At 45.0% G+C, this 27,990-nt stretch overlaps 1 protein-coding gene and 1 pseudogene across 3 annotated transcripts in view; one reads left to right on the top strand and one right to left on the bottom strand.

Annotated features, from left to right (window-relative positions):
* Positions 1–27,990, top strand: part of GRIN2B (glutamate ionotropic receptor NMDA type subunit 2B) — a 755,912-nt gene that overhangs the window by 29,588 nt on the left and 698,334 nt on the right. The window lies entirely within an intron of this gene.
* Positions 5,679–6,081, bottom strand: LOC127491980 (large ribosomal subunit protein uL14 pseudogene; annotated as a pseudogene).

The following is a 27,990-nucleotide window of genomic DNA, read 5'->3' as shown; positions in this document are numbered from 1 at the left end:
TACTTACAGCATTAAATCACAATGTACAGTACATTAAGGACAGAGATCCTACATGAGGAGTAAGTGCACAGTGACTCCTGTTGTTGACTTAACAAATTGACACTCTTGTTTATGGCGTCAGTAATCACCCTAGGCTCTTGTCATGAGTTGCCAAGGCTATGGAAGCCTTTTGAGTTCACAGACTCTGATCGTATTTAGACAAGGTCGTAGTCAAAGTGGAAGTTCTCTCCTCCCTTCAGAGAAAGGTACCTCCTTCTTTGGTGACCTGTTCTTTCCACTGGGATCTCACTTTCAGAGATCTTTCATTTAGGTCTTTTTTTTTTTTTTTTTGGCCCTCTCTGGAATTTTTAATTGCTATCTAAAAACAATTGGTCACCAAAGTTAACTATCATATTTTAATGTTCAAATTTTATGTTTGTTTAAGCTTCCTTATGAAATTTAAGAACTCTTTCTTGGATACATTCTCAGAACAATTCTTTCTACTATAGTGATACAAATAAACTTAAATACACCTGGTTTATTAAATGTATCAGGAATAAAAGCCTATCTATTCTCTTTGGCTAGAATTGTGGATTTGTATCCTAGCGTTTTTCTCACTGCGTTAAATCTTGCAGTGGCTGTCTTCCAGCATATTCTTGGGTTCATATTATAGAACAGCATTACTCAATTTATAAGCAAATTGAAAATCAATTTTTACATTTTATTTAAACAACAGTGTTGCCGACCTGGAGTGTAAGGTATGGTGGCCAGGAGAGCAGATCCCAAACATTCTGTTGTCATATTCATCAGCTATCATCTATACCGAGACCAAACAAATCCCTCCATTGTACATGATAAAAATCCTAAGAAATTTTTAATCACAGTTCAGTCTGTCTCAGATCTCCATTCAGACAGATCTGGGCTGGAGGGACTGCTAGGCACTTGTGGGCTGTAGTGGTTAAGAGCAGGACTTTGATCTAAGGTAGGCCAGTTCAGTGTCCCGCTCTACAAATACTGGCTGTGGGACTTTGGATGAGTTACTTAACTTCCTTAAGTCCCAACTCCTCCATCTCTAAGCTGTATACAGTGATACCTATTTATAGGGCCGGCACAGAGAAAAATGAAAGAAATAGTGCATGCCCTGATTCAGTTTCTTGCGCCACATCCCCCTGAATATTGGTGTTTAGTGTCAGTGTTATTTTGACTTAATTGAGGTGAAGAGGAATTACATAGGGTGACTGTTTTGGCCTAGTGATGAAGATGCCACTTGGGTCTCCTCCTTCCCATATTAGACTGCCCGGGTTTGAGTCCCTCCTCTTCTCCCAATCCTATTCTCCTGCTAACATGTACCCCAGGAGGCAGCAGGTGATGGCTCAAGAGTTTAGATCTCTGCCTTCCATGTGAGAGACCTGGATTGGGTTCCTGGCTTTCAGCTTCAGCCTGGTTCAGCCCCAGTCATTTCAGGCATTTGAGGAATAAACCAACAGAGGGGAGCTCTCTGTCCGCCTCTCAAATACAATAACTAAAAAATTTTAAAAATGGATACTACATAGTTCTTTTTCCTATGCTTGAATTTACAGATTATTTGTATGTGCTTCATTTAAAATTAAGTTCATCTCTGTGTTATAGAGGCCAAAAACAACATTGGCTTTAAAAATAAAAAAAAAATTTTTCCTTTTCCATATGTAAATAATGGGGGTTGGCTCTCCAGGGCTGCTGTGACTCTTTTTTTGTTTGTTTGTTTTTAAAAGTTTGTTCTTTTTTCCCCCAAAGATTTATTAATTTATTTGAAAGGCAGAATTACAGAGAGGCAGAGGCAGAGAGACCAAGAGACTTCTTCCATTGCTGATTCACTCCCTAAATGGCTGCAAAGTCCAGAGCTGGGCCGATCTGAAGCAAGGAGCATGGAGCTCCTTCCAGGTCTTCAACATGGAAGCAGAGGTCCAAGAACCTGGGTCATCTACTGCTTCCCCAGGCCATAGCAGAGAGCTGGACTGGAAGAGGAGCAGCTGGGATTTGAACCAGTGCCCACACAGGATGCCAGCGCTGCAGGCAGAAGCTTAACCTACTATACTACAGTGCCAGCCCTACCGAATCCTTATAGTTTACCCCTCTGTCATCTTGAGGCTCTGACCGTTGTTCTCATGATCATAGCATAAGCTATAGCCCCAATCACTGTTTCCATCTGAAGAAGTAGAATGGATAAATGCTTGAAGAAAAAAGCAATGTGGGGGCCAAGGGTATCATTGACTATGAAGGGAGGTCTCCGAAAGCTGATGTGTGATACTTCCAGTATTCCCTGTCTAGAATTTGCTCATGGGTTTAATGTGTCCACAGTGGAGAACAGGCAACGTGTTCTTCATTTTGAGCAGACATTAGCTCAGCTTAGGATTGCAGGTCTTGTTACTAAGAGAGAATTGGGAGCATAGGCACTGACACACCTCTCCCACAACATGTTTATTAAGCAACGTGTCTATTAAGCTGACTTGATTCACTGTGGTATAGTGTGAATGAATTATTTGTCCAGTAACTTCTACCAACCTGTCTTTGCCATATCATCATTTCCCTTTGGAAACCACTTCCCTCTGCAGGCTTCAGTCTGGTGTCTTATATTTGGTCACTTTTGCTATTTAGAATGAAATTGGACCAACCCGTGAGCCCTGGCCCTCTTCATTTTAAAACATCATCTCAGTCTGTTCTTGAAGCTATAACAAAATACCAAAGACTGGGTAATTTACAAAGAACAACAAATTTATTTTTCACAGCTCTGGGTTCAGCAGCTTTGGTGTCTGACGAGGCCCTGTCTCTGCTTCTACCATGGTGCCTTGTCACTGTGACCTCTCGAGGGGACGAACTCTGTGTCTTTATGTGGCAGGAGTGGCCTAAGGACTGAACTTATTGCTTCGAGGCCTTAAAAAAAATCCTTGTTATCTATTTGATTGAACTTTCTATGTTGTTACAAATATTTATTTTCATTTTATTTGAAAAGCAGAAAGAGAGAGAGGTCTTCTATCTGGCGGTTCACTCCCCACTTTCCCACAAACATCTGGGTTGGCCCAGGCTGAGACCAGGAGCCCAGAACTCCATCCTGGCCTCTTATATGGATGTCAGGGACTTAACATGATCCATCATCTGTTGCCTCCCTAGGTGCACATTATTAGCTAAGATTGGAAGTGGAGCCAGGACTTGAACCCAGGCACTTTGAATGGGGATGTGGTTGCCCCAAGTGGTGTCTTAACTGCTGAGCCAAATACTAGCACCTTATTGTGTGCTTTTTAAAAAAGATTTATTTATTTATTTGAAAAGTCAGAGTTACACAGAGAGAGAAGGAGAGGCAGAGAGAGAGAGGTCTTCCATCTGTTGGTTCACTCTCCAGTTGACCTCAATGGCTGGAGCTGTGCTGATCAGAAGCCAGGAGCCAGGAGCTTCTTCTGGGTCTCTCATGCAGGTGCAGGGGCTCAAGGACTTGGGCCATTTTCCATTGTTTTCCCAGGCCACAGCAGAGAGCTGGGTTGGAAGTGGAGCAGCCAGGACTAGAACCGGTGCCCATATGGGATGCTGGCACTGCAGGCGGTGGCTTTACCAGCTGTGCCACAGAGCTGGCCCCTATAATTGGTCTATATGGGATGCTGGCACGGGAGGTGGCAGCTTTACCCACTATGGCACATGTGCTGGCCCCTATTGTGGTTTTGATTTGCATTTCCCCAGTGACTGACAGAGTTGAGCACCTTTTCATGTGCATATTAACCAAGAGAGAAACCTTCTTAGGAAATGCCTATTCAAGTCTTTTACCCATTTTAATTGTTGCTTAGCTCCCTACCCTTTCCCTTTCTTGCAGCTCTCTCAGAGAGGAGAGAGCAGGGGGCTTCCCTTCAGCTTTTTGTGCCTCTGCTCCTTCTCCTGTGGCTGTCTGTTGGTGAATCAGTTCTGGCTCTCTTGCCCTGGGGGTGGGAGGTAGTGATATGAAGCTCATAGCAAGAAATAGACATTAAAAACTGTGTTCCCAGTAACCCCTGGAGGCTCAAAAAGATCTTGATCAGATCCTACACAAACCTGTTTCATTTGTGCATGGAATAATTCAGTGTACTAACAGGAAGGGACCTTGGCATTCACTGGGTCCCAAACCATCATTTCACAGGGAAGGCCTCTCAGGTCCCACGAGGTTAAGTAAACTTGCCCATTAATTTGCCAGCTGAAAACAGATTTCCTGACAATGCCTCGTTTACGTGCCTTCATTTTTTGTCATGTGGAAGAGGAAGAGTTTAGATACAGCCTGTTTCTGTTTCCCCTTCTCTATGGGAAAGTGGCAGATTCCAGGTAGGTATTTGTCTTCAGCTCTACCCTATGGACGGTCTCCTGGCTATTTTGTGAAGTGAATAAAGATGAGCATGGCTCTTGTTTAGTGCTTCCCTTTGCAAAGCACTGTCATGTTCTTGCAACACCCTGACCAGCAGCGAGCAGGTGTCACTATTCCAAAATCATGGGTAAATTGATAGCAACTTCGGGCACCTGTCCCCCGCTGATCACCATCAAAATGCATTGGAAAGGACATCAGAACGTGGAGTCAGAGTGCCCAGGTCCATCTGTGACTGTCCCTGAGTGGTTGTCACACAAAGCACTTAACCTTTCTGATTCTCAATTTTCTCATCTGTAAAATGGAGACAATGAGTATTATCAAAGTTTTATGGGAATGAAGAGAGAAAATGACATAAAAATCCTTTGTGAATATAGAGAGTTAGACGAATGTTAGTGATTACCATCATCCAGCTGTCTTGGTAGGGGCCATTCTGTGTATTATACATAAGCCTTTGTCAGTCCTAGTGGCATTAGAAGCTTAGGCAGAGCATCACAGGGCTCCTGCAGGGTAAAAGAGAATGTGTGCTTTATCTGAGGTCTTACCTAACCCATGACCATTGATATTTAGAATTCAGCAGACACAACAAGCTAAGTGTGCTTGAAACACCCCCCCCTCCCCCGTCAGGCACAGCTGTACAGTGCCCTCACCTGCAGAAGAATGCAACATTGGCTCACTGCACCTGGCAGCTGAAGGGTCAGTCAGGAAAACTGGGGGGGTTTCCAGCACACCAATGCGGTCAGGATGCTGCTATTAAGACCTTTTTACTCCCTGTGGCTCACAGGATGAAGTCCAAATGCCAGGGTTGCAAATCTTTCTCTAGCCAAGTGGACCATTAACATGTAAATGAATTTATTAATCAAACCCCTATCAAGTCCCGGACTGTCTCGCACACCGTGTCCAGCCAGCCCAGTCTGTGCTTTCATCTGGATCTCCCACCTTGCTTTCTAACACACCCTGGGTAACCCAGCATTCTCACCCGGAGGGCCCCTGTGGCTCCTGGCTGCTTCTGTCCACCTGCCTGTGTCTGCCTGCACTGCCTGCGGTGCGCCTTCCCCTCCTCTCTGCTTCACACTTCCACTTTTATCCTTTAAGACTCTGCTTAAAATCTGCCATTTCTGGAAGCCCATCTCTGGCCTCTTCTTCCTCACGGTGCGGGGTAGGGTAGGGGGTAGGGGTAGGGTGAGGGTTAATCATTCCTTTTCTGTATTTAGGGGAGGGGTATTTTTTCATGCCAGTCTTTTGTTCCTTTTCATTTCTTTAGCTATTGGTCCACAGTGATTTTTGTTTGTTTGGTTTTTTTTTTTTTTGTAGCAAATACTTCTTGATGGTTATTTATTTTCATTCATTCATTTATTGATTTTACAAATACACTGGAGAGGCAGGCAATGCTGCCTGCCTCGGATGCATCCTGGGCCACAAGTCTGCATGCTCCTTTGCAACTTGTCCAGCGAGGGCAGAGTGTTCCATCTCGCCTTTGTTATTTACTATGATCCCTGCATTATCTGCAAAATAGAGAAACCATCTTCTCCCCAGTGTGACCGCTGCTGGATGTACCTTCTTTCTGAGCTCTGGCTTACCTTTCTTGACTGGGCAGCACCCACACCAGTGGTGGGAAGTCTGTTTGGCTGTGTCCTGATCCCCTTCACAGAGATGATACAGATTTTTGTTGTCACCACGCCCACCAGAAAACCCAGAGAAATCCAGAATTCCACATGAGAGGACCCACCACGTCCTCGCTTCAACATCTTGAATGGTGGAAAGAGACAGGAAGGGTACACAGTGTTTTGAGGGATGGAGCGAATTGTGTGTTTCTCTGTATTTCTGCACCCCAGTGGCATGTGTGGAAACAGCAGGTGCTCAATATGTATTTGCTATATTTCTTGAAGACTCTAGGGGCAAGATATGCTGATAAGGGAAAAAGGAATCCATACTGTCTGGTTTAAAACTCACCAGGTGTGTGGCACAGCAGGGTAAGCTGTTGCCTGGGACACCTGCACCCGTATAGGATTGAGTCCTGCTGCTGCTTCTGACCCAGCTTCCTGCTAATGCAATTGGGAGGCAGCAGATAATGATTCAAATACCTGGGTTCCCGCCACCCACGTGGGAGACCTAGATGGAGTTCTGGCTTCTGGCTTTGGCTTGGCTCAGCCCTGGCTGTTGTGGGCATTTGGGGTGTGAATCACTGGATAGAAGACCTCTCTCCTTTATTCTTTCAAGTAAAATGAAAATAAATACAAATTTAAAAGGTGGGGGGCTTGCCAATACGCCCTACAACCTGAAACTATGCCCTTCATTGTCTTGGATTTCTATCTCTTTGATTAAAAATATTTTAGCATCCTCCAGTTAGACAATAAAGCAAGGTCTTGCTTTAAAGTCTCACCCTTTGGGCCTGTATGTTGGCCACTCAGTGAAAAGCCAGAGGCAGAGTGGGCCGTGTGGATCCCACTGTGCTTACAATCCTAACAAGCCTCACGACTTCAGCCACTCTTTCCTGGCCCCTGAGTTTCAGGTGCTGGGGTGTCTGGAAGTCAGGGCACATATTCTCAGGGATCCTTCTCAGTTTGGATGATTTCTCTTCGACATAGCTGATCCCAGGAAAGCTGAGTGCTGCAAACATGAGGCAAATCCATTTCAGCTGGAGAGAAACGGGCAGGCGACAGCATGGAGAGTGGGCGCGTGGAAGCCCTGGCACTCACTGCATTTGGGAATGAGGATGTCTGTTGCAGTTGACTCGTTTCTCTGCATAACGAGTCAGTCCTCCTGGGTGGAAACCCAGCCTCTTCTCAATGTTTCCCCTCCCCAGCGCTGCTCCCTGACCCTGCAGCTCTCTGAGTTCTTGCACACTGCTTTTCTGCACCTGCCCAGAATATCAACAAATTCCTGCCAGTGAGGTCCGAATGGGCAATTGCTGGTGAATTAGTCATGTGCCTGGGAGCACAGGAGCCTATGAGAGCCAGGAGGAATCACAGTGCAGAATCCCAGGGGCTCAGGGTTGAAAAGGGGACCTGGACGGAGGGGAGAGGGGGGTGGCAGTTGGGAGGCTTGGTGACAAGACACGTTTGGGACTTGTGCTATCTTTTTTGTTTCCTTTAGGAAGGAAAATATGAAGTATGAGTGCACAGCAGCACATTTGTGAGGATGGTAGCGAAATGGCACAAAGTTCGATATTTTAGAAAAGGTCTTGTGCTGACTTTTTATTTTCATTTTATTGGAAAGGCAGAGAGAGAGAGAGAGCACCCATCCATTGTTTTGATCACCAAACACCTGTAGCAGAGCTGGGCCCGGCTGAAGCTGAAGCCGGGAACTCTGTTTAGGTTTCCCAAGTGGGTGGCAGGGACCCAAGTACTTGAGCCATTACCTGCTGCCTCCCAGGGTGTGGGTTAGACAGAAGCAGGAACTGGAAGCAGAGGAGCTGGGACTTGAACCGAGCACTCTGATATGAGATGTGGTGACTTAACTGCTGTGCCAAATGACCACCCCCAACACATCTTATGTTAAGTGAAAACTAGAGACATTTATTGGATGGACTAATATGAATATAGTTTTCCAGAAAATCTTAAGGGGCCATTTCCAATGTCCAGTGCAAGCCAAGAAAGACATTGTAAGGAAAAGGGCTCAAAGAAACAAAACTGATTAAGAGAAAAGAACAAAAAATGAAAAAAGATACAAAAATCCAGTACCAAGATGGCCATGGACCAACTGTTATCCAGGGAGCCCCAGCGCAGGACTCCCTCTGTGACCTCCCATCTCAGCTGTGTCTTTACATAATGAGCACAGGATAATGCTGGGTAGTCAGAAAAATATTGCTCAAAATTCAGCTAAAGATAAGTAACAGCAAAGATATATCCAGTCCCTCGGCAAACTACTGATGTTGCATAGCAACAACTGCCTGGTTTTATTTCTGTCACAGGATTGCCATAAGGAAGCTTTGAAATTAAGTTTTTTTTTTATTTAAACAAACAAAATAACATACCTCACTGCACCCATTCGAGTCACCTGCCTCCTAAAATTAGAAGGGCAGCCTCCCAGAGGAAGAGCTAATTAAGGTAGTAGAAAGGTAAGCAAAATTTTATTGGGTCCCTGCTAAATCTGTTTCCTATGTCATCTCATTGATTCTAAATAACTATGGGAGACAGGTGTTATACCCATTTTGCAGATGGGGAAAAAATGGAGGCATTGGGTAACTTGACCCACAAGGGGTAGAGTTAGGATTTGAAATGTTCCTCTCATCTTTTTACTGGTCTGACCTGTAATCCAGTGCTTTTCCCATCACTTTGCACTGTAGCGAAGCCTGTGGAGTTACAGCTGCCTGGACTAGTACCTCCAGCTCCCATGGAATGATCTGGGATTGTGTCTGTAACAAAATAGCTACACTTCCAGAAGAATGACTGGAGGGGCGTGGAGCTGTGTCTGACGTGATGGTTTTGTGGCACACATCTACTTTGGAAAATCTGAGCTAATGTTAATGCAGTTCATGTAACTCAGAGAAAACAAGGCCAAAACCTTTGAAAACATGGTAGACCTTCAGGGCCCTTGGGCTTTTTAAAAAAAATTATTTGAAAGGCAGAGAGAGAGTGAGCTCTCCTACCTGCTGGTTCACTGCATAAATGCTTGCAGAGTAGGGGTCAGGAATTGGGAACTCAATCCAGATCTCCCACATGGGTGTCAGGGACCCAGCTACTTGAGCCATCATCTGCTGACTCCCACACATTAGCAGGGAGCTGGAGTCAGGAGAACAACCCTGACTCAAACCCAGGCACTCTGAAGTGCGATGTGGATGTACTGATGACATCCCCACTGCTGCACCAAACACTGTCCTGTTGTGACCTTTCTGAGGAGTGTCTCTACCATAATCTCTGGTATTGATATTTGCAGACAGGTCTTGGAGTGATTCAAAAAATAAGTTTCCTAAAAATTGGGATCTTTACTTGAATCCTTATTACTTTTTCTTAGCTATTGCTTCCGTGGCTGTGAGTAGAACCAAACACAAGTGGGCAGGGTTGCAGACATTTTTGGTATCTCACTTGCTCATGATGTAGGGGTGTGTCACAGGAAAGTCTCACCTCCAATTGCTCCCCACCGTGTGGCTCTTACATAGAGGGAGAGTTCAAGAATATGAATATTCTTTGGGCATCTTTTATGTGCTAGACATTGACCTGAGAACCAGGGATATAGAACTGTATTACTTTTGACCCCTAACCTCAAGAAAAGCTTCAGTCTCATGGAGGCAATAAATATTATGCAAAGAGTTAATATTGCCTGATAGAGATGAGTGTAGGCTTAAAGTACAGCCGGGCACAATGAGAGGGGTCAATCTGTGCAGCTCACCTGAGGAAGGATTTTCATGGAGAGGATCCACTTGATCATGTTTAATGCAGGCCTTGGGATCAGTGGAGCATTCCAGGCAGGACAGCCTGGGATCTTGAAACAGAACAAGCAGTTCAGTAAACCCTGAATGTAGCTTGTTGAGAGGAAAGGGAGTAGATGAAGTTGGCAAGACATGCAGGAGCCTGAGGGCAAGGGACAGGCGTTTATTCTATGGGCTGTGGAACTGTGGGCACATTTATAAGCAAGGGAATGACTGGCTAAGATTTGCACTGTAAGGAGACATCTCGTGGCAATGAGGAAGGGGATACAGCTGGGCAAGATTAAATGTAGAAAAATCAGAAAATCACTGAGGAAGACACATCTGAAGAGACTGCTTTGCCAGAGGTCTCTTAAAAGTATTTTCATGAGTCTGGGGAAATGCCTTTGTTCTAAGCATGCTTCCTTTGCCCCTCCAGGTCAGTGGGCCCCACGGGGCTGACCTTCTGGAACTGTCCCAACCTGCCCCCCTCCCTGTTTCTCCTTGGCTTCAGCTAATTTGGGGAGGGGGTACCAGCAGGAGGCCAGAGGGTAGGGGCAGAGCAAGGACAGGAAATTTACAGTCCCTGCCAGTTGGGCTACAGACTGCCAGGGCTTCTACCTCAGGTCACAGTTCTCAATGAGAGGTCCTTTTTCTTCTTGTTTTTATTAGTTAACTAGCTAATTCATTAAATTTTAATTTTTAAATTGACAATCAGAAGTTATGTATATTTATCCTGTATAACATGTTATTTTGAACTCTGCGTACATTGCAGATGGTTAAATTGAGCTAATTAACATATGCTTTACCTCCCATACTTGCCTTTCTTTCTTGTGGAGAGAACAGGAGGTCCCTTTTCTAGAGCTACAGCTCTCCCCTTCCTTCCTCCGTCCTTTCATTCCTAGTGGTGGCGATGATTTCCTGCTGTTGCTGGAAGAGGTTGATTCTCTTCCCTGCCCACACCTTTGTACATAGTCCCTTCATTCAAAGGTCCTCAGGGACCGCCTTGGCATGTACCTCCAGCCTCCTCTGGGGACCCTGATGGACACCGTCTTGGAACACTGTCCCGAAATACACCTGCCAGTTCCAAGGAACATACTCCACGTGGGGCACAGATAACGAGAGTTTGAATCAAGACTGGCATGCAAATAGGAAGGGAATAGTCCAGACTGAAGAGATTCAGGCGGTAGAACTGACAATGCAGTGGTGAATTGCTGTGTGGTGAGAAGGAGACCAGGAGGAGGGGGTCTAGGAAGGCCCTTTGGCTTTGGGCATCCGTGGGAAGGTGCTGATGTCATCCAATCCATCCCAGACTACAGAGGGAAGGATGAGTGCTCCGGAGAGAGCAGACTTGAAGGCATAGAAAATCCCAGGTGCCTGGGGGGCACTAAGGGTAGAGAGGGGTTCTTTCTCACCTGTTCCCTTGAAGAACACGCAAAGCTCAAATAACTGTCTCCATTACTGCTCAGAATTTGCCCTATTTACTTCTGGCAGCCCTTCTCTTACAGTACTCTTTAGAAATAAACGTATGTGTGAGTGGAGACATCGACTGTGCCTGCTGTCTTACTGCGACTTCATGAAAACAGCCAGAGAGCTAGAAATCTTGAGAACCGAAGACCCTATTGATCTTAAACTGCATATGTTTGTCTGTACCTTGCCTTCTCCAAGCTTAAACAGGGTCCCTTTAAATCAGGCAAGAAAACACCATTGGCTGCCAGCAGGTCCGGCCCCTACAACCCCTGCTAGTCTCTGGCCTCCCACTCTGGAGGGCACGCTGCCCATGCCTGTCACAAGGTGGCAGTCCTGCCCAACTGACCTGGCGTGAACCGATGGGTGTTGATGTTAATCCTTGGGCCTCTGATACCTCAGCTATCATCTCTGATGTAAGCTGAGTTCACAAACCACTACAGAGTTCAAATGCCTTAGCCAGAAGACTATGTTATACCCCAAATGATACGGGAGGCAGCAGGGCTACCCGGGGCCTGTGGTATTTGCCGTGGTATTCATAGGGTGTCCCTGAAAAGAAAGCAACTTTTAGGGTACAAGAGGTAGGTTTCTAAGTCTAGATTCCATGCCTGAGTGTAGAGCATGGTTTTCCCAGGAAAATAGTGGATTTTTTATTCCTTCATATTTTTTTTAGTGCCTATGGTTCTTTTAAAAATGTTTCTTTTTTAAAAAAATTTTATTATTTGAAAGGCAGAGTTACAGAGAAGCAGAGAGCAACAGCGAGAGAGAGAGAGAGAGAGAGAGAGAGAGACAGACAGACAGACAGACACAGGTGTTTTCTATCTGCTGGTTCACTCCCCAAATGGCTGCAACGGCCAGGGCTGGGCCTATCTGAATCCAGGAGCCAGGGGCCCAAGGACTTGGACCATCTTCTACTGCTTTCCGAGGCTACAGCAGAGAGCTGGATTGGAAGTGGAGTAGCCGGGACTTGAACTGGCTCCCATATGGAATGCCAGCACTGCAGGCAGCAGCTTTACCTGTTACGCCACTGAGCCGGCCCCTTAAAAATGTTGCGTACATGAATTTTTCCTACTATTCATTCAACAGGCAGATGTGCACTACTTTTATTGTACGTTTTCATTATAATTGTCTTTTATCCTAATTAGACTTCTAAATCCTGGCATTTTTGTGTTTTCTACAATCCATAGATTATTCTATGCCTAAGTAGTTGTCAAAAAGGAAAGTCCTGTTGAGTAAACGGATGAATGCATTGCTAAGTACAAATTGCAGAGGTGCAGCTCACCTTGAATTGGAAGGCCTGGGGCAGGCACTCCAGTTTACCCTTTAAGGACAGCTGTGGTTTCTTTTAATCTTCGCTCAGCTAATTATCTCAAGGTCAGTGAAGCCTGAGAGTGGGAAAGGGATTATTATAAAGAGTAGAGCCATGCTCGATAGGTTAGCGCAAAGGCTCAGCTACTTGCTTGTTGTAGAATCTTGAGCAAATTACTTAATCCATCTGGATTGTATTTCTTTATCTATAGAATGAATCTATTTCAGGGAGTCAGCGTGGTCCAACGAAAAGAACATCAAACGTAAATCAAAATGTGTTGGTTCTGGTCTTTGCTCTATTGTGGTGTCATCTGAAACTCCTTGTGCCTCATTTCTAAAACTCTGCATGTATTAACTGTTAAGTAAGTTAGACAAAAACCATGTATGTGGACTCTTACATGTGTGAGTGTATATGTGTCTGGGTATTTTGATTGGTTGGTTGTTGTTGTATTAGGTCCAAAATTCAGCAACTTCAAAGGACAAGTGTTTAAAATCTCCCAGAGTTTCTGAGAGTCGGAAGTCAGAGTGCCCTAGCTGGGAGGTTTTGCCTGGGTCTCTCTCAAGGATGCAGTCATCTCAAGGTTCCAGTGGGGCTGGACCATTTCACCAGTCGCTCACATGATTGCTGTTAGGCCTCCATTCCCCAGAGGCTGCGGGCTGAAGGCTTTTTCACCACAATGGTGCTCACAACATGGCAGCCCCCAGATGGCTTCCCCCAGAGCAAGAGAGTGAAGAGAGACAGGGCTAGCGATAATGGAGACATAGACAGATAAAAGAGGGAAGGTACACAAGACGGGGGTAGCAGGCTTTTATAATCTAACAACCTTGTGAATGACCCGGCGTGGTTTCTGCTGAGCACTGTTGATCACAGAGACCATCACTGGTATAGGATGGGAGCAAAGTACACCAGGATATGAACATCCAAAGCAGAAATCCTGGGGGCTCCTTCAAGGCTGGCTCCCACAGCCAATAGCTGGGTTCACAGTGTTCTCATGCACTATTGCTGCCCTCATTCCTTTGTTGATCTTCCCCACCAGAGTGCCAAGCATGTGCTCAATATTTGTCGAAGAGAAATGAATAAGTTTCATATTCATGTTGTAGCCCTACCAGTTTTAAAAAAGATTTGTTTATTCAAAAGGCAGAGTTACAGAAGGGGAGAACTAGAGGAGAGAGAGAGAGAGCGAGCGAGCGAGCGAGCGAGCAAGAATCTTCCATCCCCTGGTTCGCTCCCCAAATGGTCACACTGGCTGGGGCTGGGCATGGCTGAAGCCAGGAACTTCATCTGGTTCTCCCACATGGGTAGCAGGGGCTGAGCACTTGGGAAATCTTCTGCTGGTTTTCCAGGCACACAAGCAGGGAGTTGGATAGGAAGTGGAGCAGCCAAGACTCAAGCCAGCACTCGCATGGGATGCTGGTACTGCAGGCTTTGGCCTAACCTGCTGTGCCATAGTACTGGCCATAGCTCTACCATTTTTTAAATGAGATAGCAGGAAATTTTAAAAAGCCTCTGCTGTGCCTCATCTCTCTGTCCCTCTTTTTAAAAAATATTTATTTGAAAGGTAGAATGTGAAAGAGATGAAGAGAAAGAGGGAGAGACAGAGGTCTTCCATCCACTGCATTACTCCCCAAATGGCCTCAATGACCAGGGCTGGTTCAGGCCAAAGCCAGGAGCTTCTTCCAGGTCTCCCATGTGGGTGCAGGGGCCCAAGGACTTGGGCTGTATTCTGCTGCTTTCCCAGGTGCATTAGCAGGGAGCTGGACTGGAAGTGGAGCAGCCGGGACACGAACTGGTGCCCATATGGGCTGCTGGATTACCTGCTACATCACTGCGCCAACCCCAGTGCCTTGTCTCTTTACAGGTGGGCAAACCGAAGTCCAGTGAGGTCTCCCAGTTTGTTAGCAGAGCAGCTCTGGCTTGAAGCTGGTCTCTTAACTCCCCAGTTTTTGTTGTTTTCTACTTCTGTCTTAACGTCAGTCTTTGTAACTTCAAATTATCCTTGACACAGAACTTAGTAGCTCTGTTAATAAATCGTCTACCTCTACAGGTCTGCCTTCTGTGCCATTGGCTCAGTTCCACTGCTACTGAAATATTCAGCAGTGCTTTCATCTGATTTCCTTTACATGTTGTCATTTTCTCTTTCTGTTCACCTTCCGGTTCCCTGCCTCTAACCCCAACTGTAGTGAATGGCCAAGGTTTCATGGATATTGAGTTCCAACATTAACATGCATACCATCTTCCATGCTCTGTTTACTTTTTATTCCTGTGATACAGTAATAATTATGTGACTGAAATGGTTTCTAGTTTAAAAGGCAAAAGCAAAAAAAATCCTTTTGCAATAGGTCCTACTTAAATTTCAGACCTCATTTTGCTTTCCTTCTCCATTTCTTCCCCTTATCTAGTGCTAGGCTCATTAAAAAGATTTGGATGAGACCTCAGCATTTCTGGAGTGAAGATGTCTCTTCCAGACTAACTGATATTTGAAGTGGTCTCCATTCCTTCCTCTCTGATGATGGCACTTTGCTCAGGATGCACTTAATTATTCTTCACACATCTATTTCTCCTATTAGACTGGGCACCTTGAGGGTAGGCATTGTGTCTTACTCATTTTTGTGCAACCTAGTATCTCATGGTACAGCTCCTGCGAGGATCTTCATACATATTTGTCAGATTGAATCAACCACTTTTTCATGTCATTTCAAATATTAGTTGAAAGCATTCTCTTCCCAATAGCAATGGTTCTTACATAACATCTTTGTGCGTTTCTCACAGAGTTAGGGATTGTTGTTATTTTTTTCTCAGGCTATCCTATGCTATTTCTTGGCTATTCTGTAGCCCTCCCATCTGATCTGAGTAGAGACATTTGAGGTGGGCCTTGGAAACTGTCCTACAGATGTAGTCCCTTTCTCTGGATAAGTCCAAATCCTTTCTCATGGGGGACATGAAAACTTCCTTGCTTACAAAAGACTTCTTTTGAAATCCAAATGTCTCAAGGAAAGGCTGAACTGTCTCTCAGCTTAGTAGGTTCAGTAGAAAGAGCTGCGGGAAACTGCCAGTGCCTGTTTGGATGAAGCCCTTGTCCGGAGTAGAGGTGGGTTGGGTGGGTGGAGGTGACAGAATAGGCGGGAAGAAGAGCAAACACAACCTACTCCTCACTAATCCTGTGCACTGGCTGGTGCAAAGTGGAGAGCAAAGTGCTTGCGTTGACTTTCTAGCCTTCTTATACATTTCTTGAGCTCACACCCAAAGTTGGAATATTGTCACGAGGCTGCCTCTGGCTACCCAGCTTTGGTGACCAAAGCAACCTCAGGAGTTCATTCTACTGCCTGCAGCTGTAGCCATACTAGAAAGGGATGGAGTGACCCCTGTGCATAGAGAGGGTGCTGAGTCAGCAGTTCTTCACTGCTGAAATGGTCATTTCTCAACCATTCTAAAGTCAGCTGCTGGTTTTAAAATTTTGTTCATTGTCTTATTGACCACACAACACTACTCATATACTAGATTACAGATGTTTACTTTCTTTAAAAAATATATATTTGTTTTAATTTATTTAAAAGGTGAAAACATATACACACAACAGAAAGAGAGAGAGAGGGAGAGAGAATATCTCTTTCATCTATTGGTTCATTCCCCAAATGCCTGCAACAGCTAGGGTTGACCAGGCTGAAGCCAGGAGCCCGAAACTCCATCTGGGTCTCCCACATGGTGGCAGGGATGCAAGTATTTGAATCATTACCTGCTGCCTTCCAGTGTGCACGTCAGTAGGAAGCAGGGTAGGAAGCAGGACTTGAACCAGGCACTCCAAAATGGAACGTAGGTATCTCTTAGCTACTGTGCCAAACACCTACCCTTGATGTTTACTTTTTAAATTAAAGGTTAAAGTTGTTAAAATTGTTTCTGAGAATTTCATTTTGCTGCACCTGCCTCCCCCTGTCCTCAGATGGAGTTAATGACTCAAGCGACTTCAGAAAGCAGGGTTGGGTGTTGACTGCTCTCCTTCTGTACCCAGACAGTGTGTTTGCTGCCTCCTACTCTGATGGCAGAGACTTCTCCTTCATGTAGGCCTCCCACAGAGCATGGGCAGATATGGGGTCCCAGGAAGAGGTTGTGTATCTTTGAAAATTGGGGTGTCTGGGACTTGGCCTTCATGAGAACTCATCTTGCTGGTCTTCAGGATGAGTCTTGCTCAAGGCGGAGTCCAGGTGGGAAGCACTGGGCAGGATGTGATCCTCGAGGGGACCTTCCTGACCCATGTCAGTAGTTCTGGACAGGCCCTAGGCCTTCCCAAGATGACAAGTATGGCGTTGCAAGGACAGGCCCAGGATTAACCTGTTATCCCTGATGTCCCTCCAGCAAACCCAGCAGCCAGCAGCACAACCCTTGGACACTCTGTCCCTCGTAACTTGCAACTTCTGTTCTTCCTGGGAGTGGCCGTGGGGTGGACCCCAGATCCTTATCCCTGTGGCTTCTCAGATGTGGCTTTCCAGTTTCATTTAGATTTTTTGGAGCTGGTGCTGGCAGAGCTGCCTAATGCTTCTTAGCATTCAGTGTTATTACATTTATAATGTTATTCAATATAAAAATAAATGTATTTTCTACTTTGCAACCCTTCTGTTCGCTTTCATTCAGCTGTTTAATAATGTCAAATGCTTAGAACCCAGATTAGAAATTCTTACAATGGTCTCTGATTAAACCCCAATAAAAGCACAGTCAGGAAAATTTGTAATATAAGGCATGCTAACAAACTCTTGGAAGCTCAATTTATACTTTGTAAGTTTCAAACTAATTTGAGGATTATGCCTTAACCAGAAAGCTTTATGGGTACTTTGGCAAAAAATTAATAATCACAAATGAAATAAGAAAATTAGGTAATTTTTGTTCATTCATTTATTACTTGGGTTTTGTCTACTTTCAAAACATGATTTGAGACTATGTTCTATAATTCTTGAACACCACTGAAATAAAAACATAAGGCTGTGGACTAAGCCATGGAGGGCAATGAAAGACACTGGAAGGGCATTGGAGAAAGCTTGGTTTGAAGAAAATGTCTGTTGCTGCTTCCAAGACTGAGCTCTAGGTTTTTCCATAGCTGGGCTCAAAGGGACATGCATTGGGGTAGGCAGATTTCATAAATAATGTGAGTGTACTGGATAAATGTCTCCCATGGGGCTAAACTCTAAGAAACTTCATGTTGTGACTCTTTGGTGATGTTAGTGAAGATAGTAGATATATCTTCAACAAAATAACATATTATTTAAGAAATTTATTTGTTTTCATTTTTTATTTGGATGTCAGAGAGACAGAGAAAGAGATCTTCCCTTTGCTAGTTCACTCCCCAAAATGTCCACAATAACCAGGGCTGGGCCAGACTAAAGCCAGGAGCCTGGAACTCCATCTGAGTCTCCCATATGGGTGGCTGGGACCCAGGTGCTTGAGCCATCCTCTGCTGCCTCCCAGGTGCACATTAACAGAAGGCTGCCTTGGAAGCTGAATAAGTAGGACTCAAACCAGGCACTGATATGGGATGTAGGTGTCCCAGTGCTGGCTTAACCGCTGATCCAAACACTTGCCCCAAGGTATTCTTTATTTGGTATAATCTGCAAATTTTTTATATAAAATGAAGGCATTGGGGCTGGCGCTGTGGGATAGCGAGTAAAGCCACCGCCTGCAGTGCCGACATCCCATATGGGTGCCAGTTCGAGTCCCGGCTGCTCCACTTCTGATCCAGCTTTCTCTATGGCCTGAGAAAGCAGTGGAAGATGGTCCTTGGGTCCCTGAACCTGCATGGGAGACCAGGAAGAAGCACCTAGTTCCTGGCTTTGGATTGGCACAGCTCCGGTCGTTGCGGTCATTTGGGGAGTGAACCAGCAGATGGAAGAGCTCTCTCTCTCGTTCTCGTTCTCGCTCTCGCTCTCGCTGTGCCTCTTCTTCTTTCTGTGTAACTGTGACTTTCAAGTAAAAGAAATAAGTCTTTAAAAAAATAAAATGAAGGCATTTTATTAAGTCATAGTTTGTGAGGCAATTTCTGTAAGGAACTAGAATATTCAGGTATATAATTTTCTAGGGTGATGACATGACATAACTTTGAAATTCTAAAAGAATTACAGTAGAATAAAAAGTTAAAATTTCTAGCCTTTATTTTTATTATTTTTAAAGATTTATTTTATTTATTTGAAAGGCAGAGTTAGAGGTAGAGACAGAGAGAGGGGTCTTCCATCCCCTTGCTTACTCCCCAGATGATTGCAATGGCCAGAGCTGTGCTGATCTGAAGGCAGGAGCCTGGAGCTTCTTCTGGGTTTCCCATGCGGGTGCAGGGGAGCAGCCAGGTCTTGAACCGGCACTCATATGGGATGCCGGCGCTTCAGGCCAGGGCTTTAACCCTGCTGCGCCACAGTGCTGGCCCTGTATAGTCTTTATTATTACAATGGCCAGACTTGGATTCTTGTTAGAGGCTTTTAAAAGATGATTCAGAATTGAGCATATTAGTGGGAACCTGAATTTAGGTATCTTGTGTTGTTGGAAATAATATACGCTTTAGTGATGTGGTGAGCTGATCTTTTGCTTTAAAGATCTTGACTTCCTCTCCTAATGGCAGGCCTCTCCAATTCTGAATAAATGAAAAAAAAATGCCAGCCAAAAAATTTTAATAAAGCACCTTGCAGCCTGCACTAAGTAAGTGTGGGGGCCCTTATGACAGGCAGTTTGCAGTGGGCCCTGAACATTCCCTGAGTGTGCCAACAAGGATTGCAAGACTTATCCATTACCTGGTGCAGTTTCCATAGAGGGTCACAGGAAACTAAGCAGGCTCAGAGGATCACAGTGTGACCATCCTGCAGCTGGCAGCTCCCCAGGGGAAAGGGAACTAGCTTCTAATGTTCTTGCTACAACGTTTGCTGTTTGACAAAACAGTTCTAGACTCTAGGGCATCTGTGCAAGTATCATCTGGTCCCATTATGTCACCCTAGTTGGACTTGCAGGTAGGGGTCACTGATGTATGTGTGCTGATGCATTGAATAATGAAGTCCTTTGTCTCTGACCCATATATGTGTGTTTTTTTTTTTTTTTGACAGGAAGAGTGGACAGTGAGAGAGAGAGAGAGAGAAGAGAGACAGAGAGAAAGGTCTTCCTTTTGCTGTTGGTTCACCCTCCAATGGCCACCGCAGCCGGTGCACTGCGGCTGGTGCATCGCGCTGATCCAAAGGCAGGAGCCAGGTGCTTCTCCTGGTCTCCTATGCGGGTGCAGGGCCCAAGCACTTGGGCCATCCTCTACTGCACTCCCAGGCCATAGCAGAGAGCTGGCATGGAAGAGGGGCAACCGGGACAGAATCTGGTGCCCCAACCGGGACTAGAACCTGGGGTGCCGGCACCACAGGTGGACGATTAGCCTATTGAGCCGTGGCGCCAGCCCATATATGTGTTTTAAAGGTTTAATTAATTTATTTGAGAGACAGAGTTACAGGGAGAGAGGGAGAGGGAGAGGGAGGGAGAGAGACAGAGAGAGACGTCTTCCATACTCTTTGGTTCACTCACCAAATGGCCACAATGGCTGGAGCTGAGCCAATCCAAAGCCAAGAGCCAGGAGCCAGGAGCCAGGAGCTTCTTCCAGATCTCCCATATGGGTGCAGGGGCCCAAGGACTTGGGACATCTTCCTCTGCTTTCCCAGGTCATAGCAGAGAACTGGATTGAAATGGAGCAGTCAGGACTCGAACTGATGCCCATATGGGATGCCGGTATAGCAGATGGTGGCTTTACCCACTATGCCACAGAGCCGGCCCCTCTGACCCATATATTTTTTACTTCTGTGCTTAAAATTGTGGTAGGCTACTTTGTTAGGTCTCAAGTGGGATAGGATCTGTGATTCTTTCCAGTGTTTGACAGCCTTCCCCTGAGTTACCACATTCCAGCTTCCTGCTGCTTGGACTGCCCATTGGAGGCGATTCATCCCCAGCACCAGCTCCCCAGCGCTCTGCTTCCAGCTGGGAGGCATAGTCTCCCATTCTTTTCTTTGGCTGAGACGTACAGCAGTCTATAATGCTCCTGTCAAAGGAATAATGGGAACAATAATTGCAACAATTAAATTATTCTCATCAGGAAGACACTGAAGCTCAGGAAGTTGCAAAGCTTCTTAAAGAGTCACACAGCCTGTGAGAGTCCGAAATGTAATGAACACCTAGGCCTATTGACTCTTAGTCATTATTCTCTATCTCTTCTCCAATGGTGGTTTTAGTAGTTTCCACTTCAACTTCTCATTTATGCATCTGTAATTATATACATACACTCATACGAATGTATGCATGCATATGCGTGTGTGTGTGTACACATGGTTCTTAGTGCTCACCTCCATTTGTTGGAGATTAGCAATCTCTATGCTAGGAACAGTTACTGTTCCTCTGTCATTGTTCTTCCTCGCCATTATCCTCACCCTAGGTGAACTGAGTTCCCTCCAGTTTGCTGTGGGTTGGTGGTGCAATCAGTCAGTGATGGAACGAAGGGAATTACAGAGGTGCTGGGGCCCAGGGAGTCCTAGAGTTTACTCATAATGGCCAGTACAGTGTAAGACAGTCTTCACCCTAACGTTGACATATGCAAGACCGGTCCTCCTACTCTCAGTTTCTGTTACTTACCTTTGCCTGTTTTCTTTGGTCTGCTTGTCTTCATATCTGCACCCCCGCACCACGTTTAACCTGTTCTGTGGATGGTTGGGAGATGAGTCACTTTCTCTGTGCTATGGAGAGAAGTTACTGAGCCGTCCACGTGGTGGATCTGGTGTTTGTGGTGGGAAGACCTGGTGTCTTGCTGCTCCACTTGACACTGTAGAGAAACACAACTCACTCTTACTGCCCTTCTGATTTTCCATGTTGAAATATGTCATGGCCACAGCTCAGTTAAGACTTCTGTCTCTAGGCCTGCAGGTGTCCTAAGCAGATTCCTCAGACCCAGTTCTTTAAATTTTTTAACATTAAAAATTATTTATTTTTATTTTATTTGGAAGGCATACACATATATATATACACACACAGAGAGAATGAGAGAAACAGAAAAATTTTCCATCTGCTCATTTACTTTTTTATTTCAAAATTATTTATTTGAAAAGCAGAGTTACAGATAGAGAGACAGAGAGACGGAGAGACAGAGAGAGAGAGAAAGAGAGAGAGATATCGATCCTCCACCCACTGTTCACTCTCCAAATGGCCACAATGTCTAGGGCTGGGCCATGCCAAAGCCAGGAGCCAGGAGCTTCTTCCAGGTCTCCCACATGGTTACATGGGTACAAGGACTTGGGCCATCTTCTACTGCTTTCCCAAGCATATTAGCAGAGAACTGGATCAGAACTGGAACAACTGGGACTCGAACTGGTGCCTATATGGGATGCTGAAGCTGCAAATAGCGGCTTAACCTGCTGCACCACAGCATCGACCCCCCTGGTTCACGTCTAAAGTGCCTGCAACAGCTGGGTGTGGCTGGGTCAGGCCAAAGCCAGAAGCCAGAAACTGAATCTGGGTCTCTCATGTGTGTGGCAGGGATCACCTGGTCCCTCCCAGAATACATCTTTGCAGGAAGTTGGATTGAAGTGGAGCCAAGACTTGAAAAAAGTAGTCTGAAATGGGATGTGGACATCCCAGCATTCCTTAACCACAGTGACACATGTCAATCCTTCTCAACCTGTTTCAGTGCACTAATTTCTTATGCCTTCATTGAGGCTTATAAGACTAGCATTAATAATATTGATGATCATAATTAAAATCACTACCACTTCCACTACCAGAACCTTGTAATGAGGACTGATTCTTTACCAGGCTCAGTATTAATGTATCATCTCACTTAATCCTCTCACCACTAAGATGGGTAGTATTATTATCGACCCCTTTACAGATGAGAAAATTAAGGCTTAGAGAGGTTCCATAGTTTCCCAAGACTGTTCAGCTGGCAGGTGACACAACCAGAATGCTATTTTAGATACTCAGATGTCAAAGCCCTCTCTTTGTCCCCCACTGTTCTAAAGTGGAGCTTCACAAAGTGTGATTCCAAGAACTGCAGCAACAGTATCACCTGAGAACTTATTATTAATGCAGACTCTTGGGCCTAACCTCATATCCACTAAGTCAATCTGTTTATCTACATCTTCCCAACTGATTATAGTGTATGGTAGGATTTTAACCATCATAGTTCCAAAGCTTTCTCCTCTCCATAAAAATATCTAATGTCAACTCCATGAATATTGATAATAAAAAGTAATTCATTATATACTATTTAATTATAACTTGCATTGTTAAATATGAATTTGTTCAAGTGCAGATTGCCATGCATAGCACCATCTGTGAAATGTCCTTGGCAAAGAAAATCAAAAAAGCAAAGTCTGATTTGCATGAAACCTCTGCCTCCATTGCCAGTTTACAGGAAGTACAGGGGACAGAGGAGCAGGTTAAATGACTCCAGGAGAATGCAATCAGAAAAACCCAAATGCAAAGAATTCTATGACATTGCAATCAAAAACGATATGGAGGAGAACCGTTTCGGTTAAATGAGACATCAACCTGAGACGGGCATTTGGCACTGTAGTTTATGTCACTCGTGATGTCTGCATCCCGTCAGAATGCTTAGGTTCTAGGGCTGGCTTTGCTGCTGATTCCAGCTCCCTCCCTAGCTGGGAGGTGTCAGGTGATGGATCAAGAATTAGGATCCCAGCTGACCAGGTGGGAGGCCCAGATTGAATTCCAGGCTCCTGGCTTCTGCCTGGCCCAGCCCTGGCTGTTGAGGGCATTTGGGGAATAAACCAGTGGATAGATCTCTCTCGGTCTATCTCTGTTTCTCTGCCTTTTAAATAAATAAATAAATAAATAGAGAGACCAAACAGATGCAGTGTTTGAACTTTGTTTGGATCCTGATTAAAATAAAATAAAATAAAAACATTGCAGGACAATACAATATTTAGGGGAATTTAAATGATCATTGGACATAATATTAATTTTTAAAGCTATGATAATGGCATTGTGGTGTTATATATATATATTTTAAAGATTTGTTTATTTGAGAGACGGAGCTATAGATCTAGAAAGAGAAATAGAGATTGAGAGTCCATTTCTATCACCTCCTCATTATTCCCAACAGCTAGGGCTGGACCAGGCCAAGGCCAGGAGGCAGAAACTCCAAGTTTCCCACATGTGTGGTAGGGGCCTAAGCACTTGGGCCACCTTCCACTGCCTTCCCAGGCACATTAGCAGGGCAGCTGGATTAGAAGAGTAGGAGTCAAGACTTGAACCAGTGCTCAGACATGAGATGCCAGCATCACAGGCAGCATCTTAACCCCGGGCCAGTGCCAGCCCCTGTGATTATGTCTTTAGGAAGTCTGATTTCTTTAGGTAAACATACAGGAATATTTACTGAACTAGAATTCCTGGGATCCAGCTACTGGAAATAATGAACCTGTTGTTACGGTTACCTCACCAGCATGTTCTCCTTTCTCCTGGTGTCTGCCCAGGTTTTCTTCTCAGTGTTTCTTCTCGTACCCCTCTACCCTGCATAGCCAGTGATGGGCTGTGTAGTTCATACTGGATTTATTGAAATCCTAAGCTCTGGCTACAATTTTTAGTTTGAGGTTGATCAATTAGCCAGGAAGGAAGTTTTCTGGAGACTTCTGGGCAAGAGGTTTCCTTGTTCTTGTGAGAAAGCTCTAGGCAGCCATCCAAACTCACTTCTCTAGTTTGATGGGGTAGCCAGTCCTTAAGGTGGTTTCTTGGTATCCAGCACCTTGAGCAGTCTCTTCCTACCTGAATCAGGGCTGCACTTTGTGAAAAATAGAACCCTGTGGCAGTGGTGGTGTGTGGTTTCAGGCTAAAAGGTGTCGTGGGTTCTTTTCTGTTCTCTTGTATTTTTTCCTTGGGGAAAGCCATCAGTCATGTCTTGAAGACCCTTGAGGCCCTGGACAGAAGCCCAGGTGGACAGGAAGCATCAGCCTATGGGCCACAGGAGTGAATCAGCTTGAAAGTTCCTCCAGCTCTAGAAGGGTCTTCAGTGTCTGCACCCTCAATTCACATCTGGTTGCAACCTCAGGGGAGATGCACCTAACCAGAATCCCACAACCAAACCAGCTGAGTCCCACATCCACAAGAACTGCCAGAGGCAATGGTGATTATTGTTCTAGGATACTAGGTTTGGCATAATTTTTTGCACGGAAATAAATGATGACTAACATAGGTGAAACAATTGTTACCCAGAGAGATATGAATAGGCATCTTGTGGCCATGGGAGAGAGCCAATCTGGAAGGAAGCTGACATTTTGGAAGGCTAAGAGAAATGAGAGAAATCGATTTCTCATTGTCGTCAGTGAAACCCATGCCACTTCTGTACTTTCCAGTCACAAGCAATAAATCTCTTTAGGTGTTAAAGCCAGTTTAGTTTTCTGCTATTTTAGCTGCTTGATTGGGGTAGGAAGCATGAGAGTGTGAGATAAACAAAACAGGTAGTAAGTGAGGGGGAAGGTGGTCTTGGTTAGGTAGGCTGTTGTGTTAGTTTCCTAGAGCTGCTGTGACAAATCACCACAAACTGGGGGGCTTAATGGAGCAGAAGTTTGTACTCTCACAGTTCTGGAATCCAGAAGTCCAAGATCAAGATGTCAGCAGGGTCCGTTCCTTGTGGGTACTCAGAGAGAGAATCGTTCCTACCCTCTTTCCTAGCGTCCTATGATTACCAAAAATCCCTCAAGTTCTTTAACTTAAACTTACATCACTTTGTCCTTTTCACAGCCTTAGTCGCCGTGTGTCTTCACATGGCTTTCTTATTAAGAACACCAGTCATTGGATGTAGGACTCGCCCTATTCTAGTATGACTTCATCTTAATTAATGACCCTTACAAAGACTGTATTTAAAGATAAAGTCACATTCTGATGTTTTGGGTGGACATGAATTTTGGGAGGACACTATTCAACCTAGCACAGCCGTGTGTTATACGGTTCTTTCAACAGATATGTATTGAGTGCCTACTGTGCGCCAGGTCTTGTGTTAGTAATTAAGGATGGCATGTTGACTAGGACAGAAATGATTTCAGGTCTGAGACGGAGCTGACAGTCTTTATAGTTCAATATAGCAGACAGACATTAAACCAACTGTGGCAAATATAATACAAATTACGCAGGAGGAAACACAGGAAGTGATGGTCACAGGAGAAGAGACCTAGGCCATCTGAGCTGGTCAAAAGTTCTCGCTAACAAAGGGACATCTATGTTAAAGCCAAGCAATGAGTAGGTATTAAGATGATTACCAACCTGTGCTGTGCATGATCATTTGCATTTTTAGCAAGCACTTCAGTAATGCTTCTATATTCTGGGCTTTGCGGTCCCTGCTCTGGGACCTCAGCTGATGAAAAGTGTACCCCAAACTCCCCATCAACCATGCATGGGGAAGACTGCTCCCCTCTGCAGTCTCACTCAGCCCTGTGATCTGGGCCAGGGTAGGGAGGCCTCATGGGCCTGAGCCGCCTTACCCATGTGGTCACGTGGGCCCCCTTGCCACTGCTGTGCTCAATCAACTAAATACAACACATGGCTTCTATCTGCTTGAGCTTTTTCTCCTCCTACAGTGAGTGCTCTCCAACTTTTCCCTGCCTCCAACTCTGTTCTATTTTCTGCCACTTACCAAGCCTGTGGCTTTGCGTTTCAGCTGATAATTTATTTGCCATTGAATTGTAGAAGGCCACCTTCCTCTGGAAAACATCTAAAGTGCATGTTGCATTCATTCAATGTTTCATACCAGGAAAAGATGTTGAGATTTTAAACATTTCTCATCTTCCTAAACAGAGAAAGTATCTTTAAAAAAAAAAAAAACCAGTATGTTTCCTTTAGAATAAAAGATTAAGACTGTCCACAACAGTATTTCCCAAATATCACAGCTGAAAAAATATTGTAAAAGGTTCTGGGCTATTTCTCAGGAAAACTCCAGTAGATTCTTAACCATTTGGCTGCTTTGCAAGGTAGGTGGGACCAATATTTAAAGTCATATGATCAGAGATTTTTAAAGTTTTAAACAGAGTTGGAGATGATCAAGATCCTGAAAGACCATCCTCCCCATTGTTTTACAGATGAGGAGAGTTCACAGCTGAAGGAGTTAAGCTGAGCCACTTAGTCACTTACCAGATAATTCAAACCTGTCATTGCTCAAAATCCTGTCTGTTTCTGATGCCTTGGATTCTCTCCCTTACTGTGCACGTATGGCTACCCTGCTTATGCCTGTCTGATCTCTCCAGGTCTCTCTTATTTGTTGCCATTGAACTCACAAGAAACTCAGCCCTCACTCTGGAGTTCAGGTATCTGAGAAAACGATGGTCTCCTTCTATCAGGGCTAGGGAACCAGCCCCTATACCATAGCTCTGGCTTATGAGCCTTTTTCAAAAGGTTATGCATGTCTTAAACACACAGAAAAGAAAAAAAATATTTTAAAGCCGTTTTCATTCGTTGTCTCCAGTCTAAAAATAGGGTGACAGAGGGATCGTGGGATAAGCAGCCGGAGCAGGGAAGAGTCGGTTGCCACAGTAACCAATGAGCCATTTCGCTGCATTTGCCTTGACTGTGATTTCTGGGAGGTTTTTTTTCCCCTTTCCTTCTCTTGTGCATGGGGGTGGGGGTAGGTGGTGGGGGCATTTTTAGATTATGTAATGTGGAGTCAGATTCTTTACTTCCGGAGCCAACAGTCTTCATGAAATTACTATTCCCCTTTGCTTTCTCCTACCGTCAACAGCCTGGTGGCCAAGAAAAAAAGATTATGGTCACACCCGTCTCTACCTACAGTGGTACTTTTCTTGAATGGTTCTTCAGTATTTAAAAAAAAAATTGCTGAGACACACACACACACACAGGGGGTGGGGGTCAGATTGCTTGAGTGCACTCTCATTCACTAGTTCACTCCCAAAATGCCCACAATGGTCCCAGCAGGGCCAGGCTGAAGTTGGGAGCCAAGAGTTCAATCTGGGTCTTCTACATGGGCGGCAGGGACCCAGCTACTCAAACTATCGTCTGCTGCCTCTTAGGGTGTGCATTAGTAGGAAGATGAAGTTGGGAGTGGAGCTGGGGCTTGAACTCTTATGTCATGTATTCTGATAGGGCATGCGAGTGTCCCAAATGACAGTTGCTACACCAGGCACTTGACTTAATGACTGGGCCAAATGCCTGCACCTCATGTCCCAGTTTTGATGATCTAACTCTGTAGGATCATATCCTCCCTCTCTGATCAGTTTCCCAATGTCCTTGGCTCCAGTAACCCATCAGGAGACTACTGAGACTGTCTACATTCCAGAGAAGGTGTAGGTTGAGTTAGAAAAGTCTCTTTGATATGGGCTACTCCTGCTGCCCTCACTTGAAGTTCCATCGTCTTCCAACCTGAGCTCTGAAACCTGCATGCAGACTCATATCCTAGGGTCAGGAGCTCTGCCTCTGGAGGCAAACACACTTGTGTTTGAATTTGGAACCCACCGCCACGTTGGGCTAATAATTATTTAGTACTTCAGAGCCTGCAGTATGGTTATGGAAGAGAACACACACGAAGCT

The sequence above is a fragment of the Oryctolagus cuniculus genome, chromosome 9 (genome assembly GCF_051225735.1).
Source record: "Oryctolagus cuniculus isolate XC-2025 breed Fujian yellow rabbit chromosome 9, ASM5122573v1, whole genome shotgun sequence".
Taxonomy (NCBI): Eukaryota; Metazoa; Chordata; class Mammalia; order Lagomorpha; family Leporidae; genus Oryctolagus; species Oryctolagus cuniculus.
The sequence above is the reverse complement of the archived record's forward strand: the minus strand, read 5'-3'. Positions and strand labels throughout refer to the sequence as shown.